This window comes from Nelumbo lutea, chromosome 7, assembly GCF_056320005.1.
Source record: "Nelumbo lutea isolate HS-2025 chromosome 7, American lotus-T2T, whole genome shotgun sequence".
Lineage (NCBI taxonomy): Eukaryota > Viridiplantae > Streptophyta > Magnoliopsida > Proteales > Nelumbonaceae > Nelumbo > Nelumbo lutea.
The window spans coordinates 49,756,034-49,779,046 of record NC_142690.1 but is presented as its reverse complement, the minus strand read 5'-3'; the positions used below and the strand labels follow the sequence as shown (position 1 = coordinate 49,779,046).

General features: G+C 36.1%; 1 protein-coding gene and 1 long non-coding RNA gene across 2 annotated transcripts in view; one reads left to right on the top strand and one right to left on the bottom strand.

Moving 5' to 3' along the window:
* The first annotated feature begins 6,129 nt into the window (after positions 1-6,129).
* LOC148846332 (uncharacterized) lies at positions 6,130-10,300 on the top strand. The gene is made up of 2 exons (XR_016102414.1): positions 6,130-6,245; positions 10,025-10,300. It is a non-coding gene; the product is annotated as an uncharacterized LOC148846332 (long non-coding RNA).
* Positions 10,301-17,984: 7,684 nt separating this feature from the next.
* LOC148846329 (pentatricopeptide repeat-containing protein At2g27800, mitochondrial-like) overlaps positions 17,985-23,013 on the bottom strand; it is a 55,916-nt gene continuing 50,887 nt past the window's right edge. Inside the window, exon 7 of the transcript XR_016102454.1 lies at positions 17,985-18,312. The gene's annotated coding sequence lies outside the window, so the exon portion shown is untranslated. The remainder of the gene's footprint in view (positions 18,313-23,013) is intronic.

Genomic DNA, 23,013 nt, shown 5'->3' with positions numbered 1-23,013 from the left:
AGTTAACCTAGGTAGCCGTCCTTGCCCTGATGACCCAATGACAAAGCAACTCCTGGGAAATCTTCGCGTCCATAAGCAGCTTAAAACAAGAAGTTAACATCAGAATCATCGATAAAGCTGGAATACGAAGATAGGCCAAACGATGAACCGTCACTGTTAGGGATTTGCACTCAAGACCTGGAAGCATGCCTTGCAAAGCCTAAGAAAGGGATAGAGCTGTCGAAGAAGAGACTTCATGGGAACCGCTCTTGAAAGAAGAAGTGAAACGAATGTGATCAAACTCATGAGAAAGGTGAAGTAGGAGAGCAAATTTGTCCATGGCTTGGTCACCCAGAAGCTCGCGAGCCCCAACTTTCTATTCTTCCTTCGAGATTTTAGACCGAAGAAAAGAAAAGAGGTGGGGGTCTGATCACCTCATATCAAAACGAGAGCCAGTCATCTAGGCAAGGAGGTCCTTGAAAGATTTCTGGAAATGGTCAGAAGACTTGGCCGTAACAGGATTAGACAGACATGGCAGAGGGTTCTCAGGTGGCTAGCCACTGTGGGAAGGATGACAACAGGAGGTTCGTCTTGATCCTCCTCAGCCGCAACTTCCTACACGAAAGAAAATGGAAAATGTCAAGGTACAATTGCAACTAAGGTAAAAAAAAGAGGAAAAAAGGGAGAGAAGTACGTCACCTGGTTAGAAATCCTCTTGGCTTTAATTGATCGTGTGGAATGGGAGTGAATGCTGGACTGGGCCGTCTCACCTTAAATTCTAAAAAAGGGAGTGTCGGGTCTATGAGAAACATCTGCCAACGAAGGAGGTTGTAATGACATCACCAAGACCCGCACACACTCCCAATAGTTACGCCATCCTACAGAAACACAAAGAGACCGTTACGAATCCATGAACTAGAAGTCCTGTGGCAAGGCAAGCCGGACAGAAGCTACATTGGCTACAAAGGCATGAAAGCCCCTAGAAACTAAATACTCTTGAAGTGACGATGGGTCAGAAGGATGACCCTGACCGTATCCAAGTCAACGGGACACACAGTCCAATAAATACACCATTGGGAAACGAATCACCGGTTCTAGTGGGAAATGAATTCCAGAAAATACATAGATGGCCAAAGGGAATAAGCCAAGGTGAACGGCGTCTATGGGTTGGTCTTCGAAGACATAGTGGGACAACCAGAAGGCCACGAGAGCAGGAAAAGGCATAGGGACTATTCCATCCTGGACCAGGAACCCAGTCGTCTTGATCCGCCAGGTGCACCTCATTGGAACGAGGATGTCGCCCCCACATCCACGAATGAAACATGCGAAGTTGTGCTTAGAGGCCTTCTTACCACCTTGTTGCTCAGGAACAATATCATTCATGGACTAAGCAAATCATTTAGGCTAGCCTTAATTTTCTTTTCATCTTCCTTGAGGGAATTGAGGAGAAGGTTTGGTGTTCCCTGAATAAGAAGACACATCAATTGAGCCATGTCCTCGAGGGTCATAGAAACCTCACCATGAGAAAGGAAGAAGGTGTGAGACTCCTTGTTCCACAAAGACACAAGCATGCTCTAAAGTCACAGCTCTTGACCTACGAACAACTTTGAAGAGTAGCGAAGGGTGTCTAGGACACCCGCTGTGGCAAGAGACTGTCGTCGGGCCTCATTCGACAAACCATCCAGCATATGTATAACCCAATCTTCATAATACTGGGAAGGACTATAGGAAGAATCGAACTCCATCGGAAAAGTCTTTTGGTTGCCAGTAGTCGGGCGCAACCGTGGGTAATTAGTAAAGATCTCAGGGGAAGCAATGTTGGCCTCCGAGTACACTAGACACACCACTAAGCTAGCAGCAAAAGCAACAGAAGAAAGAAGCTTGTCAAGTTCTGGGAAGGGGACAACAACCTTGTCCAAAGATCTACCAGGGAGGAAGTCCCCATTGTTGCAGGAAGATTTCCATTACTGTCCATCTCTTTTAGAATAGAATAAAGTGCAAAGACGGATAACCAAAAAAATTGCAGAAAAGTAAAAAACGGCAAGAGAGTGTATGAAAATAAGGTTGTTTTACAAGGAAAGCACCTATGCATGCATATATACACAGGCATGTAGAAGTGTGAAAGAGGTCTCCTTCAAAAGAGGCCCTACCATACACGTGTCAAGCCTCATAAAATAAGCGAAGTGCCATTAGAGAAAGATCTTCTAAGAAAAGAAATTAAATGCCTATTGTGGCTAGGGAGGAATATGGATGGAATAGCCACCTAAATTTTTGGAAAATAGGAATTTAGGAAAATCCAAGATTTTTCAAGAAAATCAATTTGTTTTCTTGGTGGTTCGTTGCCCAATGGGGATGATATTCTTAAGGTTTGGGGACCAAGATACATGTAGGAAGGTGTTAGACACCCTGCATGCGCTTAGTTAAACCGGCCTCCACTTCACCGATGTTCCAAGGGTTATTTTATAACTTTTGGGCTTAGAAGAATACACACAATGGATAAAGAAATGAAATTAAAATAACTAAGCATCTAATTAACTAACAAAATAGGCATGAGAGAATGAACGTAATTAATGAACAAACCTAGAAGCAAACTTAACAAAAGGATCAAAGGACCAGGGAATGAGATTAAATGTGAACTAGGGATATTTCTAAAACTAGTTGAAATAGCTAACAAAGAAAAAAGATAAAAACGAAAAAGAAGATCATCATTTAAGCAAGAAGATTGAAGAATAATAGAAACATCTAATCTATCAAAAGATGACGAATGAATTGATTTGAAAGGATTCCTAGAAGGAATAGAACAAAATAGTTTTAAACTAAGGTTGATAAGTAAATAGATGATTTACTAACGAGTTAAAAGTCTAATTGCAAATGGAGTCAATTCAATTAACATACACCTAAAGAAAATATTGGACACAACGTGAAAGCCTAGAAGAATTCCTTAAGATGCAACCAAGAATTTTTAATGAAGAGTTAGACCAAGTGACAGTGCCATATATATACTTATACTTAACTTTCTAAGTACAACCTAATGCTCTAAAAAGAGTGTAATGCCTGAAATTTTGAGTCAAATGAATGGCAATGGGCTGAACTAGACAATTACTGATATTGTACTAGGCTGATTTAGGGGTAATGGGATGAAAGAAAGTGCTTAATATGATGGTGCTTAGGACTGGGGAAAGTGAGGGGACATGCTATGTGTGGTGTTGGCAATAACTAATTAAGTATAAATGAGAGGATATGCCAAGTATAATGGTGCAAGGATGAAAGTCAAATATACACTTCTATTGAAGACGATCCCTATTCTATTATACTAAATATCCAAATGATGATGAAAGGAAAAAAGACAAGCCAAATAACAGATAGACAGACAATCAAACTAAATGTGAAATGAGTACGTAGAGGTTGGTTATTGAACTAAATAGAGTGAAACGGAGTCTAAATGCTACTAAGGGAGTATGGTCACGCAGATTCAAGGTTTCCTACCATGATTTGTAACATGCAAAGTATTTTCTAAATTAATTAGATTTTAACTAGCATGAAAAAAATATCTTAGAAGAATAACTAACATAACAATTAAGCTACAGAAACTAAAAGGTTGGGAGTAACTGAGAAAAGAAAACAACACGTTCCCCATTGTTTAATCCAAAAACCATGATCTTTAATGTGCTTCAACATGGTTGGTGTTCACATGGCTGGAAATGTGTCCAATTGGTGTAGAACACTATTGTATGATTGAGACTTCTTGCTACACTCTTTTAAAATCAAAACACTTCAGACCTTACACTATTGATGCAAGAATGACCTAGAGATTTTTTGGATTGCAATACTAACATGGAGGACTCTAGGGACATGAGAAATGGTGAGGAGAGGCTATTGGACATGGCTAATGGTTCTGTAAGGGTATTTACAAGGTTTCCCCCTAGGATAGAATGTGTCCCTAGGTTAAGATGTGTCTAAGCTAGTACATGTGTCCTTGTGTGTGAGAAAGGGAGGTATTTATAATGTTTTAGGAAGAATTTTAGAAGGGATTGGAGGGTTGGGATTTAAGATTGGGAAGATCAATGGATGAGATCTAAAGTACTTTTGGAGGAATATTAATTGAGGGAAAGGGCTGTCAAGACAACTTTAGGAGAAATCATCTCAATCAATCAAAACAATAAGTGGAAAATTTTACCAATTTACTTAAATTGAACATTCCAAGTTTAGGTGATTGGCTTGATTAATTAGAGGGTCTTTAATTAGGTAAATTTTAAATTTTAAGATAGTTCTAGAGGCTGGGAGAAGGATATGGTCGTGATGGCCCCTAAGTTTGAATTTGTAGTGAAAATGATTCCAAATGGAGGGTCCAGATCAAGTCTAGCTTTGGGTCTCAAGATGGAGGGGTTAATGGTGTTGGAATTAGATGATCTTAGTACCGCTGGATTCAGAATTTTGAGTATATGGTTCAAGATAAAAAATGATCTCGACTAGACGATCATAATTAGTTCTAGCTTCGAATCTTGAGATAAAGGGATAAACGGCGTCTGATTTGGGTGATATTAGTGTTGTCAGATTTAGATTTTTGGGCTCTATGTATATATGGTATTAGATTTTTTATTTGTCATGAGATAAGTTTCAAGATCAAAATGATCCTGATTGGACAATCGGAATTGATTCTACGTTTAGGTCTTGAGATGAAGGGGTAAATGGAATGAATCTCCAAACCAATGCTACAGGCAAGGAAAAGGCAGTTGTACCAATGTTGTGCTACCTCCTTAGTAAGAACTTGATAAGGAAATTCTTCCATGGATTAGAGAGTAGAATATAAGCAGTAGAAGCCATGACTAAGGGATTTCCTTGAAGCACTACTGCGAGACACGTGTAAGATTGAAGGATGTGCATTAAGACGGACTGAAGTAAGGGATTTGAATGCCTTCCATTATGATGTCATCGTCAAAGGGCTCCACAAGGGGGACATCGAGGGGATTAGAGTCAAACCTTAGCAGAATGTCTCTACGCAAGAGAGGTTCATTCTTGTAAGGTGACCTAGGGCGATGGTCTGGAGAAGTTAAAAAAAAGAGAGGAATGAGTAATTGTGAAGTAGAAACTAAAGAAAAAGCAGGAAGCGATGAAAAAAACACTCAGGGATGAAGGGGCAACAACGAGGCCCTAAGGACGGGGGCGTCCCCCTACTAGACTGGCCTAGGGAAACATTCTTGTTTTTTCGGGGCCTATGGCGAATTCAAGCACCTAATGACAAACGGTTTGCGGTGCTAGGGATAGTGAAAAGGAAAGTGATGATGGCAAGATAAACATTCTTGACAGGAAAAGTGAGGAAGAAGAAAGTGTTTTAGGAAGAGAACAATAGTTGATGTTGGGGTACCTTTTGGGAATCTTTGAGTTCTCCTATTTATAATGGACCAATAGAAGAAAGAAAAGGAGTAGTAATGAAGAGCTGAAATGAAATCTTCGAAAAGATGGCAACGGCAAGGGAGGTGGTGCCGCAAAAAGGCACAAAAAGCCCCTCCCTAAAGAAAATGAGTAAGTGAAGGAATTGGGCATGGGCTAACTACCCCCAAATGATTAACTCAGGCATAGGCTCACCACCTCCAGATGGTCACCTCGAGAATGGGCTAACCACCCCTAGAAGGTTAACTTGGGCATGGACTAACCACTAGGGGTGTCAATTGACCGGTTTCAGGTTGGACCCGTCCAATCCGAAGGTGTTATGGACGGATTGTACAGTCCAAATGGTTGTATGAACTCAGACCGGTCAAATATGAATGGTCCATATATACTACGGACCCATTTGGAGATTGCAAAAATTTCTTCCAAGACTCAGTCTTCCACTGCTCCCTCCAGCGATTGAACGAATGACCAAACAAAATTTTCTCTCCGGTAATATTTCCAACAGCGACGAAATTGAATCCAACCAACAACAACCAAACCTCTTTCTCTCATTCCCATCTCCTTTCCCAACTTTTCTCATCAAATTCCTCTTTCTTAACATTTATTGTCCTCCCTGCATTTCCTAGACATCCAATTGGTCCCTTGTTCTATTTTCATCGCCGATTGAGTAGAGACCTCAATTGTAGCGGCATCTTAGCAATACCACCCTTCTCTTGGATCCAAAGGGATATGCATCTAAAGCATCACCATCTCTTTAAATATTCTGGTTGCGAGACACCTAGTCATCAATGTAGTTCAAAGGGAATGGTCCTGAGCAAGGATACCTTTGGTTCTCTCTGTTGCATCGTTTGAACTAACGCCAAAATACAATTCAGGTCAGTTACATCCTTGCTATATCTTCCTCAGTTTTCTATCTCCTCTTTTATTCTTCACTTTTGTTTTTCTTTTTTATTTATTTTGATATGGAAAGGAAGAGGTCTGGGTAGTTGCAGAATCAATAATACTATTGAATCAATCTCCTTAAAATCTTTAAAACTGACCCAGACTCGTCGAAATGCATGACATTATGCTAAGAATGTTCAATATTTCTACAAATGGGATAGTCCTTTTTAATTGTTCTTATGCATTTGTATCTCTGCAATTTTCTTTTCTATCATAACTTACTCACTTTGGGTAATTTCTTGGCATGATTTCTCTGATGATTAAATTAAAATTCAGCTCAGTACAAAGGGAGACGTTTCTATAAGAGAAATACTTGATTTTCCTGTTTTGTAAGAATCTGGTTCTCAAATATGATTTCTGTACCTTGGTACCTCCACTTGATTCCATTGTTGTTATTTCGATCTTTTGATCCATCTTGATTCTGGTTCTCAATCTTTTAGGGTAGGGTAGAGTTGTAAATTGGGTCGTGCTACCCACGGCCCGACATTGACATGAACAATTATATACATAAAAAATTCATATAAAATAAAATTTTAAGACATTTTTTATTTTTTGTCTATTTTTTAATTTATTTTAAAACTTTCATTATTTTTTCATTTTTTTTAAATGGCTTGGCTCAGTTTGTGGCCCAACTTGGCCCAAGGCTTAACCTGTGGTCCAGCTAGACCCACGCAAGCTCGAGTAGAGGGCCATATCAGGCCAATCCCCCAAAGTATCCCAAGGGAGGAAAGCACAACTTAACTTGGCTCGCGGGCCAACACAGTATGGCCCACACTTTGTACGGGCCATGCCATGTCGGCCTAGCATGATCCGATTTACACCTTTACTGCAGGGCATTAGATTCAACATCTAATAGTTGTGACACGCTGCAGAGTTTGGCAGCAACTTGGAATACTCACAAAAGTTAGGACAAAGTTGTCTTATTGATCATTTTTTTTTTTTTTGTTTGTAAGGATGATTTGGACTTGGACTAGATTGGACCCAACCTGATCCATTTGCATTTTAATTGGATTGGATTGGATTGGATTGCAACAGATGTTTTTTGTATTTTTTTTAATATTTTTTGGGTTTTTTCATGTAATTTTGTTTTTTCAATCACTTTCAATTGCATTGGACCCAAGCCAGCCCATTTGTATTTTAATTGGATTGAATTGGATTGCAGCAGGTGTTGTTGTTTTTTTATACATTTTCTAGATTCCTCGTGTGATTTTGGTGATGTATTCACTTTGCATTAAACTGGACTCAATCATTTGCATTTTAATTGGACTGGGTTGGACCTAATCCGGTTCATTTGCATTTTAATTGTATTAGATTGGATTTCAGTAGGTGTTGTAGTTTTTTTATATATTCTTATGGATTTCTTATATTATTTTGGTGTTTGATTCAATTTGGATTGGATTGAACCCAATTCAGTCCATTTGCATTTTAATTGGACTAGATTGGATTGCAACATGTATTGTAGTTTTTATTTTTTTATTTTTTTGCATTTCTAATGTTATTTTGGTGTTTTATTAAATTTTGGTCCATTTGCATTTTATTTGGACCGGATTGGACTTGATTTGTAGGGATTGGGACTAGATTTGGTCCAACCCATATATAAAGGGACCAATATTGGATTGGACCATGGTCCAATTGACATCCCTACTAACACCCCAGATAGTCAACTTGGGCATGAGCCAACCACCCCTTAGATGATTAACTTGAATTACGGAAGAACCGTTTCGAGTGAGCCAGGTAATCCTGGAAAGAAATCAATGAATATATTGTTCCCAAGAAGTAGGAGAGATAATCTAGGAAAGATCTAGGGGTGCAAGGTGCCTAGAAGAAAGGGCCTGCCTATAAAAGTATCTAAGGAAGCATCCCAGAAGTGAGCAAAGACTGATGTGATAACTGGAGTGCCCTCACGAAATGGCCCCATTGTCAGGGGAAAATGTTGTCACTATAAAATCCAAGGGACCATAGTGCACCACATGTCATGAGAAAAATGCCGGAACCAACTACTACAAAAGAGCATGATGTGCATGAAACCTCCAAGAATGTGAATCATGCAAGGTTTAATAGGATGAAGAGACATTAGAATGGTGCCAATAACAACCCATAGGTAGATGGATGGATAGGTCGGTGAGCAGGCATTTATAGCCAACATGGCTGTGCCAGGGTGAGGTCCCCAAGTAAAGACAAATGATAGGATGACAAAAGATACTAGGTGAGTGATCTCCAGAGAATGTAGGTCCTTAGGACACTAGGAGCAGTGAAAAGGCTAGGGCCTTATCTTGTCAAAAGGACAATCCTTATAAAAGAGTTGGGGACCTTCATTCGTCTCTCTCGAAGGGCACATTAGTAGTCTGTTGTAGATGAACCCGGCTAGGCCACTCGTGGGCAACCAGGTTCCAATTTGCCTCTTAGATCTTGACATATCACACAACATTAAATTTGAACCCCAACAGAAATCGAACTTAGAAAGATCACAAGACTTACACCTTGGTGAAATGGAAGCTTCAAAGTAGTAATAACATCAAAATCAATTTCAGTATGTCTTGTAAACTAATGACCATTGACTCATAGTGTCGTTGGCTGTCTTGCTTGAGTTCGAATCAGGTCCAACTGCCTTTGTAGCCGTACATTTGGGAACATCTCAATGGCTATTGGGACCTGTTTTCGAACCCTTATTAGGGCTAGATCAGGAAAGGTTCTCTTGGTTTATTATAGATCGCTGGGTGTGTTGTCCATCATTGTAGCTGAAGTACGGGTGCTTCTAAAGTTCATCGTATTGTATCTCCCTTCAGTTCTAGAATATCAATTAAAGAAAGCTTGTCATTAGCTGTCTAAAATGCTTCTACAACCATTCATGGTGCATTAGAGACACCATTGAAGATTGCTTTGAAGCATGTAGAATTATCAATCTAAATGTTTAATTCTCCTTTTTTAGGAAAGCCAATGGTGTTGTTGATTGGTTAGCTAACATAAGCCATCGTAGATCTATTTATAGTAATTCCATGTTAGATTGGTTATTTAGGTTTATTTGCTTTGATGATTTCTAGGGGAGGGCTACCCCCGTCTTATGTAGCCTGTTCTTATCTAAAAAATACAACTTCAATCTATTACATTATGAAAATAGGATAATATATATGTCTATGGTGCATGCAAACAGATCCGAGTCTCCATGATGAGGGTCCATCTGATCTTGTTCTTCAATAACCAACCTAGTTTCTTATCTTGTTGGTTATTAATAGAAATTATTGGCCTATGGAGAGAGAGAGAGAGAGAGAGAGAGATTGACAAATGAATAATTTGAAATGAATCCCCTCTTACGAGTTAGTACACGACCACATGTTGCAATTGATCCCCTATTATGAGGTAGTACATGCCTTATAGTTCATCTTCTTGGACTTCATCATGAGCTATCTAGCAAAGGATACCAAAATCCTCTATAAGGTACACCTTATTATGGGTTAACATGAAGGGTAAATACCATTCATTAGGGGATTATGAGATTTAAGCTCCTTGGTACATATCAACCTGTTTTTAGTATCACCAATATGTTAAGTTCTTTGAATTAGAGCCTATCAATGACTTATCTATCTTATATAAAGCAAGGTTTTAAAAAACAACCCGAAAATGAAATTTCTTTGGCTGAGTGGGTCAAACCAGTAAGATTTAAAATATAATGTACCTTTGCATTTTGACCATCATATTATGCTATTGGTTAAAGTTGACCAGATATATACATTATGATGAGAGGGGCAATGTGAGACTTTGAGAAGGAGGCAACTGATTAAAGTTGAGAAAGAAGAAGAAGAAGAAGAAGAAGAAGAAGAAGAAGGAGAGAAGGAAGTAATGCAAGAAACTATTGCCATGTTCATCATCATTGCCGTTGTAGCACCATTTACCTTCTTCTTACATCTCTCTAAATCTCTCAAATCCCATATCATACTTGCTTAATTGGTGTATCTCAGATTTCAAATATTAGATCGGTGTCTCATTTCTCATCTCTTGCATCAATTTTTTTTTATTTTTCATTAGACTTGTAATGTTTTTCTATTACAACTTAAAAAAAGTATAGAAAACTCAAAATCAAAATGGAAAAATTAAAAACCTTGACTACTTTTGGTCGAACAAAATTATGAAATATGAATGTTTTATTTTTTTAATTTTTTATTTTGTATTTTAAAATAAATAAAAGATTTGGAATTACTTTGAAAGCAACCCGGGAATCGTTAACCGGGTCAAATCTTTTAACGGTTAAATTGTTGTTGTTTTTTGTTATTGCAAAAAAGAGTTTCAAGGCCAAAATGGAACTAGTGACCGGTCCGATTCCTGGGCCAAACGGTTAGACCGTCTGATGTAGCCCGGTTTTTAAAATAGTGATATAAGGGAATTCAATTGGGAGGTAGGTACTTCTTAATACATGTGAGCATTTGCAAAACAAATACTTTCTGATGCCTTTCACCACATATGTTACAAGTTCAGATTTCCTCTTAACAGAATTTGTCCTCACACCCACCTCACATAGCATTTGCAGCCCAGCCATGCATTGGGAATATTTCTCGTGACTGAGGACCAATTCTGTGAGGAGGAAATCTGAATTCATATATGTCTTATATGCTATGCGAATTGGGAAAGCACTTTTCACTTGCTAAATTTGTGTTGGCTATTTAGATATCCCTTCTTTCACAATTTGGTGACAATTGGTCAATGCAAAGGGATCCAATGACATTTTTCTCTTATTCTCATTTCTCTCTATCAAGGAAGCGAGAGAAGATTCTTTGGATAAGTAGGAGAGGCTATTTTATAGTGAATTTGGGAAGAAAGGAATTTCCATCTTTTCAGTAACAAGAGGAGGCTTGTTGAGGATATCATTGAGAACATCTCTATCAAAATCGCTCATTGGATGAAGACCTTATAAGTTATTTTTTCACCTTTAAAAACATATGATATTATTAGAAAGGGCTAATTACTTAGTATACCCTGTGGTTTCAATAAACTACTATAGATATCCTGCCTTTTCAGAACTACTTAAATATTGCTTGTTAAAACATTTAAGGCCAATACTAACAAAAAAAGGTTAAGGTTTGCTCAATTTGGAAGGAGTACAGAGTGTAAAACCTTGTATTATTTTGTATGTATTTATACTGTACATATCCTAAATGTTGTGTTTCATTGCAAATGCAAATAAATTTATACTGGTTCAAAACCATGGTAGTGCAAATGGTTTGAGCCTAATCTGACCTAATTCTATTTCAAATGTTAACTTATTTTGTTTGATTACAGTATAAATAAACTAAATTAATACATGAAGCAGAATAAAGTAAAACCCAAAACAAAATTAAACAAGAATGTGCATTTTTTTCATTTGCATTCCCATGCATTTGTACTAATGCAAATAAAATTGTACGACAACCAAACACAAATTAAAGAAAAAGATGTCCTTCACTAGTTCACTGTTCATTAAATTTTGAAAACATACTTCTCATCTTCTTTCCTTCATTTCTTTTATTATTATTATTGGATAAGAAGTGATGCATCAATTATTCACCAGCTCCTTTTATAGAAGCATCATAAAAGGTGTTTCTGTAATCACCTTTTTCGCATAGAAATCTAGATAGAGACAGAGAGCTCAGTGTATTGGCATTCATGTGGTAAATTAGTTATTTTGAATTTGAGCGCAACAATTAAAAAATAAAATTGTGGGTATGGCATAATACAAACATTAAGCTCTTTGGCAGATTAATTACTTTGGGTCTAACTCAAAGATTAGCTTCATTTTAACGGTTTAAAATTGAAACTCTCTCTAATTGATACAAATACATCGGATTTGCACAACCAATACTCCAGCAGAGAAACCTGGTTTTTCAAGATTAAGGACTTCAATCTGAAGGGATTTGGATAGAGTTGATGGATCTCCTAGTTGAACTTGTCACTTCGACAAAATCTCAGTTTGCCAAATGTATAAGCTCGTTAGTCATCTCCTATAAAGATCATGGGTCCACTTTAATGAACTTAATGGAAGAAGGCCTATTAGAAACGGGAAACAGGTAGTAGATTCTTCCTTGTCTTAAAAAGCTGACATTGCTTTGATGGCTACAGCCTGGAAAATCCAGGCTTGACCAAGTATGGGAAGAGTGTTAAGAAATGAAGATGGAAACATTATCGCATTATACTTGAAACTCATGGATTTGGAGATTCAATTAAGACAGAATTGTGGGCAATCCTTCATGGCATAAGAATGGTGAAATCCATGAACAGTTCAAACCTAGCAAATAGGCGATATAAGAGCTTTTACTGGGATGCTAAGCAGGTCATATGCAATTTCATGATAGCACAAAAACACTTATAGAAATCATGTAAAAAATATTGGAAATAATAATGGGTCAATAGATTCTTTGGGGCCAAGTTATGTAACAGATCATGCAATTAATGGAGATTTTGGGTTAGTGTTAGGAGTCTGGATCTGCTCCTCACATAGTGTTCTCACACCGACCTTACAGCATATATCAACTACACATCGCACAGGAATATCTCCTGTTCTTGTTTATTATTTTTCATGAGAGATGTTCCCAATACATAGTGGGATATGACTGTGAGGTTAGCATTTTGTGAGGAGTAGATCCCAATTATTGTCCATGGGTACATGCTTTGCACGTGACAATTAATTCTAAATGACAATAATGATAGTAATAATGCATCCAAAATTTTCTATAAACTTTATGTATTTTTTTATTTTTAGTTTTTTATATTTTATATTTTTATTATTAATTGGATGCATATTCTAAAATTCAAATCTGATTACATAAGCAGCTCATCCAAATATGTAATAATCGGATCGAGTTGTAAAGTTTTAAGTATCATTGACAAGCCTATTTTCTTAGATAGATTTTTCTTTTCATAATATTTTATCTTTTTGGTGTATCTTTTTATTGGCTCATTTATCAAAAAAATATAAGATTTAAATAGAGGGAATTAAATGAGGTGAAAAGTAGTAGTTCAATTTACAATTTAAACCTCATAATTAAATAGGGATTAAATTAAAAAATGAGTAATATTTTAGTTGAAAGAAAGATTCACAATCATATTCATATTTTTAATAATAGTGTAAATATAGAATTATAGATATGTTCAATTATACATATATATTGTATTTCACTGTGTAAAAATAATTCTAATATGTCACACTTAGTTTTTGTTTAATATGATAAATATATGATATTATATATGTTCCTAAATGTTTTTTTTACAAAATTTACGTATTTTTAAATTTTATTAAATTTTATTATTTACTTATGACATTAAAGGCTAGTACATTTGACCCAAAAGTCGAACTACTGATTTTTTCCAAACAGTAAAATAATTTCATTTTTTGTCAGTTCTAAATTATGTATGTCATTTTCATTAATAATAAAAAATAATTCTTGTTTATTACACCTTTTTTTTTAATTTGATTAATAAAAATATCATAAATGTGTACTTTTTTCTATAATATTGTAATTTTCTATAATCATTTATATTTTAAAAATTTTATTACCACAATATGATTTCATAGGTTAATGTTAACAATCAATTTTTGTTTGATTCCTTCACCCTACCTCTTCGTACTCTCCTTTTACACACCAGAATTTTGGAAACGCAACACGATCAACTAGAGACTTTCCAAAACCCAAAATACCCTCTTTTGACACAATTCACATGACAAATTAGAATCTTGAGATCAATATCAATGTCCGATTAAACATTATTCGTAAACCTGAAAAACTATAACTTAGTTACACATTAGTTTTCATGACTAAACTGCAAAGATCCATTATTCATCATGCCAACTTCTTTTCTAATGGCTCTGATCTATGCGATATTCAAATTCTAACTCCTCTAAAATCAAATCCAACATATCTATCACCTCAAGATCACTAAAAAACAATCAACTAGTAATCCCAACAGGAATCTATGATAACCAACCACAAAAACATCATAATCCCATTCTGATGGCCCTAAATGATTACCAAAATTAACCATATATTTCTCAAATCATAACCATCCACTTGACTCCTCACCCTAATCCATGCCTACTGACTAAATTATAGCTCAAAATTCCCCCATTTGACCCGTAGAAAGCCTATATCCTAAAATTACATTAATTAGAGCTTACCATCCGTTATCCCAAATTCATGACCAATCAGACCTTACCATTGTATTTGGAGACCCAAAAATTCTCATCACATCAAATTTCACGACCAAACACCTCCATTTGACCATTAAAAAAGTAAGAATCCATTTTAGGCATAATCATTGATTGGAAAACCATAAGCTAAGACCATGATTTGAACTAAATCAGACGATTTATACCTCTGATTCAAGATCCATCACTTCCATTAGATTCAGGATGTTCAAAAGTGCCAACCCACCAAATTTTATACCAAACTTCCCCCATTTGACCCATCATCAAACAAAGATTATATTTCAGTAAATCTCATTAATCTGAACTTGTCAGCCATAGATCTCATTGATCCTGACCCTATTTGACCAATCATGCATCAACATTGTATTAAGAGACCCAAAACACCCTAACACACCAAATTTCATGACCAGATTCATCCATTTAACCGTTAAACTAGAAAGGTACCACTTCGACGCAGCAAATTTAATAGCCACATCATTTGTCCCAACCTGAAGCCTCAAAATGGTGATGGCTGATGTTAAACCCATTCTTGACCTATTAAAACACTTGGACCAATGAAATAGAGCATAACAGACCCAAAAACCCAAACGTACCCCCACTTAAAACTAAGAAAAGACAACCATGTTTAAAAATTCATCAAATTTACAATTTTTTGCCACTCATAGTCCTAAATACAAGACTGACATGATAGGCACCACCCAAGCTCCCATTGGACGCACAAAACCCATGAAAACCACCCCAAATCAAAGACAATCTTTTACCGAAGAGGAAAAGATGATTGATCACCATTTTCTTTGAAAAAATCCTTACCCATTCTCTTGTAAAAGTTTTCTTGAAATTCGAGCCTTATAATTGGATGAACTCTAGACCTCTTCTTCTCCCTTCCTCTATAAATATAAACCCAACTCAAGTTTTGAAAGGGAGAGGAAACTTGAGGGAGGCCCCCAGAGAGAGAGGAGGACAAGGAAAGAGGGAGCCAGAAAGGAGGACGGAGAAGAGAGAAGAACCTTAGATTTCAAACTTGCCTCCTCTATTTTCAAGTAGAAGTTGTTGCAACCAAAATCACTCCCTAGCTTAAGGACCCATATAAACTTCATTCTATCTCATCCCTAACTGCTAAAAAACTTTTGACAAGATACATGTGAAAGGTGAGTCTTTCATTTTAACTTTTAAACATGAATTCGTAATCTCTATTTTTTTTAGTTTTTTTTTAGGTTACTTGAAGTTCTGAGACCTTAGAAAAGCATTGTTCTTGACTTCTTCTAGATTGAGTGTAGAGGTAAAGAGATGAGAGTCTTAGGGAAATTAGTACCTATGACCTGATAACATTACCTCAAAGTCGGTCTCAAGAGAAGTTGAGAGCACATTTCTCTAGATTTTATAAATTTTGGTAGTTGTATTTATTGGTTTTCCGAAAGAAATTGAGCCAAAGCAACTCCCGTATTTGGCTGCTATAGTAGCATTGAGAGGGGTGCCTAATACCTTCCCTCTCCCAATTCGTGGGACCTAAAATCTCTCGGTTGTGTGCCTTTTTCCATGGAGAATGGAGTCACTGTCAAAGATTTAAATCAAATTTTTCAAATCTAAAAATGAATGTCCATTTCCTCTAAAAAATAGGTGGCGACTCCATCTTTTTGAACTGGCTAAGAGCTTCTTGGCTCTTACAGCTGACGACTCCACTAGGGAGTTATCAGGACCTTTGGGGGTGTTGTTTGAGTTTAACCCCTCTAATTAATAGCTAGATGACCAAAGAATATGATCAATCCCTCCCTTTTGACCAACACTATGTAAATGCTTCAATTCTAGCACTACATACCAAGTCTATTACCTCAACCTCGCCCATAGCATCAGACATCGCAAGTTAAGTTTAACCTCAAATAGTTCTTGCTTAGGATCCAAGACCTAGTTAGCTAAGTCATAGCAACCTCGTTAGCTCTAGGTGCATACTAGGGGCAAGACAAATTTGTCATGTTTTTTCGTTGTATTTTCCCGCACTTCATCATTTGCATGAGCATATCGTATGTCATCACATATTGCATCCCTAGAAATAGCCCTTAGCCTACACTAGTCTATTCCCACCTATTAGATGCCTACAACCTAGATTGATACCCTCATAGAACCATCATTGTAGACCCGTGAGACAACTAAATTTTAGGCTAACCTAACTCCAATAGATTAGAACAAAGCGGCATAACACCAATTAAACACATTTAAATTAATGATAGAACTCATTCAGGATCGTAATGGAGCAAGTCTCTAATCAACCTCCCGTTGAGCAAGAATGGTTGATTATACTCTACCAAGAAGAGTTGTCCAAGATGAAGAAAGACATAAAAGGACATACGAGCATTCCAAACAGAAGAGATAATTGAGTTCAATGCTTTGTGCCCTCACCCCAATCTTGTCATTCCTAAAAATGTTAAAATCCCAAAATTCCACAAGATGGATCTAGTTCTCCCAAAGTTCACATCCTTCTTTATTGTATGGACATGTTAGACTAATATTTTCTAGGATCCTAAAATGAGCCGCTTTAGATTGGTATACCCAGCTCAACCTAGACACTCAGAGGACATGGAGCAAATTAGTGGAGCAATTTATCAAGATTTTTATTTCCACCCATCGCCAACATGGGGTGATGTAGAACACCTTAATCGAGGACAAGATGAAAACTTTTTTGTGTATTTGAAACAATGGAAGATTATATCTATCAAAATGAAGGAACCCTTGCAAGAGGTTGATGTGATTAAGATTTTCATTTAGTCACTCAAAAAAGCCTTCTATTCATTAATGATAGGACAAGCTTTCTAAGACTTTCGTCAATTGTAAAAGGTTGGTGCATGCATCGATTGGGGAATTAAACATAAGAAAATCTACCTCACATCCAAATCCATTAGTTGAAACCAAAGAACCTACTGTACTTGCTACGATACATCAACCTTCCTCTTCAACACAGAAATGTTGAATTATAACTGATCCCTTTGTAGTTTCAATTGCTTTGTAGTTTCAACACAGAAATGTTGACTCACTTCCCTCCCTTTGTAGTTTCAATTGCTTCCTCAGATGATCAAGGGTGGATATCTAACACCTTTGTCACCTAAACAAATTCCCAATCCCCAACTAAAGAGCTTCATCTTGGGCAAGTATTGTGCTTATCATTAAGGACTGGGGCACTTAACAAACAATTGCACAGTTCTTAGAGGTAGCATCCAAGACCTAATCAATGCCAGACAATTTCCTTTAAATTATAACTAAAATATGTAATTAAATCTGCAACATTTTCAAAAATTACGACTAGTTTGACCCCTCACAAGAGATACGTAGGCAGCCTGGGCAGTGACGCTTGGGTGAAACTCGAATAATCAAATAAAAACAAAACGTTAGGACAGGACTCTCAAATAAATACCTTTTAGCATATTCTCCTAGAAACCCTAGGCTTTCTACCGAGACACCCCTAGGTACCAACCCTTGTGGTCTAGCATTGATTGTAGCATCTCTATATTGCTTCACTAGCATTCATTCTATGCATGTTTGCATTCCATCTAAAGTATAATTCTCCCAATAGGAAAGATGACCTCACCTATCAGAGATCAATTCAAAATTCAATAAAAGATCAAAGAGTTTTGAAAAGCAGTAAACCTATTAACCTTCAAGGTTGATTGTCTAATCTCCTGCATAGGAGAAACATCACCAATTTTTGTTTCAAATCCTATGCCACCACCTCAACCATACAAAAAAGAATTGAAAAAGTTCAGCCCAACCTTACTAACCTTTCCAACATTTGCCCATCTTGGTCGAGAAAAGATTCCTTCATTTGTTGTCTTGGAAACCTCCTACAAATTCAAAGAATTTCAACCAAAAAAAGCTTATTGTGCCTACCATTAAGGACCAAAACATGAGACCAACTAATGCTAGCAATTGAAATATACTATAGAATGCCTCATTGATGATGACCAATACAACCATGGGCTCAAGCTTATGGACATGCTGCCACCTAAAGAACAGTTATATTAAAATTTGTTTTCTTTATGCCTTAAAGCTCAATGTACTCAATTTTTTTACTTAATGAGAGTTTGTTTTGCATCTTTTATCAACCAATGTTTGTGTCCCAATACTTACTCCTGACAAAACAACAAATTCAATTGGACCATATTTATCTTTCCAATGTATCAAGATTTGATGATTGAAAACTTGCAACAAGTCTCATCAATATGTTCTTGAGAAAACTTAGTTGCTGAGTGGAAATTCAAAAAATGAAATGTTCAAAAATGGAAACAACATTAAGTAGCACAGGGGCAACTACCACTTACTCAAATATTTTCCCGAAGTGAATTTCCAATTGGCATGTAACATTTCTAAGACATATCTTAGAAATCAATAATGATGTTATCATCAAATCTCATACCCCATTAAGGGTAGGTGGCTCTTTTGAGTGTCATTATTCTATCGGAAGTAAGCTCTGACCATCCACTCAATCCTTATTTGGTTCAAAAAAATGAAAACAAGATAAAAAGCTCAGACACATCTCTTTTCCTTTTGTCCAAACCATCGAAAAATACTTTCTACAATATCTAAGAATTTTAATAAAAATCTCTTTTATTATCCAAAAATCTTTCATCAAATTTATGGCATGCACTTAATCCGGAGTTGCCTAAAAATCTTTTTTTCATAATCCTTTTGTGCAAGTTGCTTTCATCTAAGTTGTTCAAATCCAAAAGTCATTAATCATCCAACTTTATTTCATCTAAATCCTTCAAAAATTATAAAAGCCATCAAAATCTTTCGCTTCATGTGATCCACTTTCAGGAATAATCAAATACCCATTGAAATTTAGTAAAATCTTTCACTTGTGCGATACACCTTTGGGCATAATCAAATACCCATCAAGATTTATCAAAAACTTTTCCTTCGTGCAATTCACCTTTGGGCATAATCGAATACCTAACAAAATTTATCAAAAAACTTTTGCTTCGTGTGATTTGCCTTCATCCACCTTTGGGCATAACCAAATACACAAAAATTTATCAAAATCATTCGCTTCATGCGATCCTCACCTCATGTGATCCACCTTCAGGCATAATCAAATACCCATAAAAAACTCACTTCATGCAATCCATGCTTCATGCAACCTTCTTTTGGGAATAATCGAATATCCATCAAAATCTTTCGCTTCATGCAATCTACCTTTAGGCATAGTCGAATACCCATTGAAATTCATCGAAATCATTCACTTCGTGTGATCCGCCTTCGAGCGTAATAAAAATACCCATCCAAATTCATGAAAAACTTTCCCTTTGTGCGACCCTCACTTTGTGTGGTCCGCCTTTGAGCATAATCGACTACCCATTAAAATCCATCAAAATCTTTAGTTTCATGCAATTTGCCTTCAAGCATAACCAAATACCCATCAAAATCTCTCACTTTGTTTGATCCATCTTTGGGCATAATCAAATACCCATCAAAATCTCTCACTTTATGCGATGCACCTTTGGGCATAATCAAATACCCATCAAAGTTCATCAAAATCATTCACTTCGTACGGCCCTCGCTACATGCGATCCTCCTTTGGGCATAATTTAATACCTATCAAAATTCATCAAAATCTCTCGCTTCGTGCAATCTACCTTCAGACATAATCAAATACCCATAAAGAATCATCAAAATCATTCACTTCGTGCAATCTACCATCATTGAAATTCATCAAAATCTCTCACTTCATGAAATTTGCCTTCAAGCATAATCAAATACCCATCGAAATCCATCAAAATCTATCGCTTTGTGTGGTTTGCCTTCGTGCAAAATCTTAGAATCAATCAAAAGCATTCACTTAGCATAATAAAAAAACAAATCCCATGTGAGATACCTTCAGGAAAATCACTCAAAGAAAAAAAAAACTTTCAGTTCGATCATTCCTAAAATTAATTGTAGAGTTCAAAAATCTTTTGCCCCCAATGCATGACAGTATGTCTAGAAGCACAAAAAGCTGGACAAGTTGTGACCAAACCACCTTATCCTCAAACCACCCTTATGAAATCCAAACGGTTACTAGGGGCATTAGACTTACTTTAACATCATACACTTTGCACTATGCAATTTTTGTCGCCCAAATTGTCGAAGTTTTAATGCACAAGTAACTCCCATCTTAAGGGCTCTTATTACCTATTAGAACGGCAATATTTGTTATAGCAATCACAGGACCTTTGTCAAGTTTTCAAAACAGATTCCTAAAATGATTTCAACATCAAACATCAAAAATCAAAACCTGTAGAAATTCAAATCAAAATCCAAAATCCATATTCAATTAGTAAACTTCCATAAAATGTTTAAATCAAATAATTAATTTCAAAAATAATAACCCATAAAAACTCAAATAAAAAAAATCAAAATTCATATTTTAGTAAACTTCCATCAAAGATCAAAACCCGTAAAAACCCAAAGCAAAAATCAAAATCCATATTAGACTTCCATCAAATATTTTCAAAAATTAAAACTCATAAAAACTCTGATCAAAAATCAAAATCTATAAATCAAATAACTAATCAAAACCCATAAAAATTCAAATCAAAAGTCAAAATACGTCAAATATTCAAATCAAATAACCAATTTTAAAAATCAAAACCCGTAAAAATTTAAATCAAAAGCCAAAGTTCATCAAATATTTAAATTGAATAACTAATTTTAAAAATCAAAACCTGTGAAAATTCAAATCAAAATTCAAAATCCATCAAATATTTAGATCAAAACCAAAACCTCTAAAAAATTCAAATCAAAAACCAAAATCCATATTAACTTAGTAAAATCCCATCAACTATTTGAATCAAATAGCAAATTCAAGCTTCAACATCAATTACCAAAAACCCAAATCCATAAAAAATCAACTTTTCAAATCAAAATTTATAAGCTTTCAATAAATCACCAATTCGAATGTCACTACGTAAAAATGTCAAACCCATACAAACTTAACCTATAAGAATCTGTAAAATAACAAATTCGAAATTCATAACATCAGCTATCAAAAACCTAAATTCATAAAAACTCAACAATCTTTCAAATCAAAATTTATAAGCCTTCATCAAATCACAAATTCGAACTTAACAACATAAAAAATCAAACCCAACCTATAAGCACCCATCGAATCAACTATCAAAATTGAAATCCATAAAGAAAAAAAAAAAAAAAAAAACTTGGCAAGCTTTAGCCAATACCAAAACCTATCAAATCCTTTGAATCATCAATCACCAATGCATGTATTAATCAAAAATCAAACATCAACTAAAGCTAACTATTTTTGGGATGGCACCATTGTGTTTTCCTCGTGTTTGTTTGATAGTTGCAATTGCCATCCAAGGCTTATGATTGTACAACACCTTCTAAGCAAGGGTTTTGCACTACACCAACTTCAACATTTACTGAAATTCCAATAGAAAAATGCCCTCCAAACTCTTGGCCATCATAAAAATCTTTGTGTGCTTTTTTTTCTTCGTTGTTCGGCAACTTGCTACCTCCAACAAAGAGGGGCAACTGTCCCCAATTTTTGCTCGATCAGTCCACCCTACCTCTTCGTACCCTCCTCTTAGACCCGAGAAACTTGGAAACACAACATGATCAACTTGAGACTTTCCAAAACCCAAAATACCCTCCTTTGACACAATCTATAGGACAAATAAGAAACATGAGATCAATATCAATGTCCGATCAAACATCATCCCTAGACTTGGAAAACTATAACTTAATTACACATTAGTTTTCAGGACTAAACTGCAAATATCCATTGTTCATCATGCCTATTGCCTTTCTAATGGCCTCGATCTATGTAATATTCAAATTCCAACTCCTCTAAAATCAAATCCAACATATTCATCACCTCAAGATCACTAGGAAACAATCAATTAGCAATCCCAACAGGAATCTATGACAACCAACCGCAAAAATACCATAATCTCATTCTGATGGCCCGTAAATGATTATCAAGATCAACCATATATTTCTCAGACCAGAACTATCCACTTGACTCATCACCCTAATCCATGCCTACCTACCAAATTGTAGATCAACATCCCCTCATTTGACCCTCCCCCCCATCAAGCCTAGATCCTATTTCAATAAATCACATTAACTAGAGATTACCATCTGACATCACAAATTCATGACCAATCAAACCTTACCATTGTATTTAGAGACCAAAAAAAACCCAAAACATCAAATTTCACAACCAAAAACTCCATATGACCATTAAAAAGGTAAGATTCCATTTTGGGCCCTCTCGTTGATTGAAAAACCATAAGTTAAGACAATGATCTGAACTAAATCGGTTAATTTACACCTTTGATCAAAGATCCATCACTTCCATCTGAATTAGGATGTTTAAAAGTGCTAACCCACCAAATTTCATCCAAACGTTCCCTCGTTTGACCCTTCATCAAACAAAGATTCTATTTCAACAAATCTCGATGATCTAACCTTATCAGCCATAGATCTCAATATTCCTGTCCCTATTTGACTAATCAGACATCACCACTATGTTGAGAGACCGA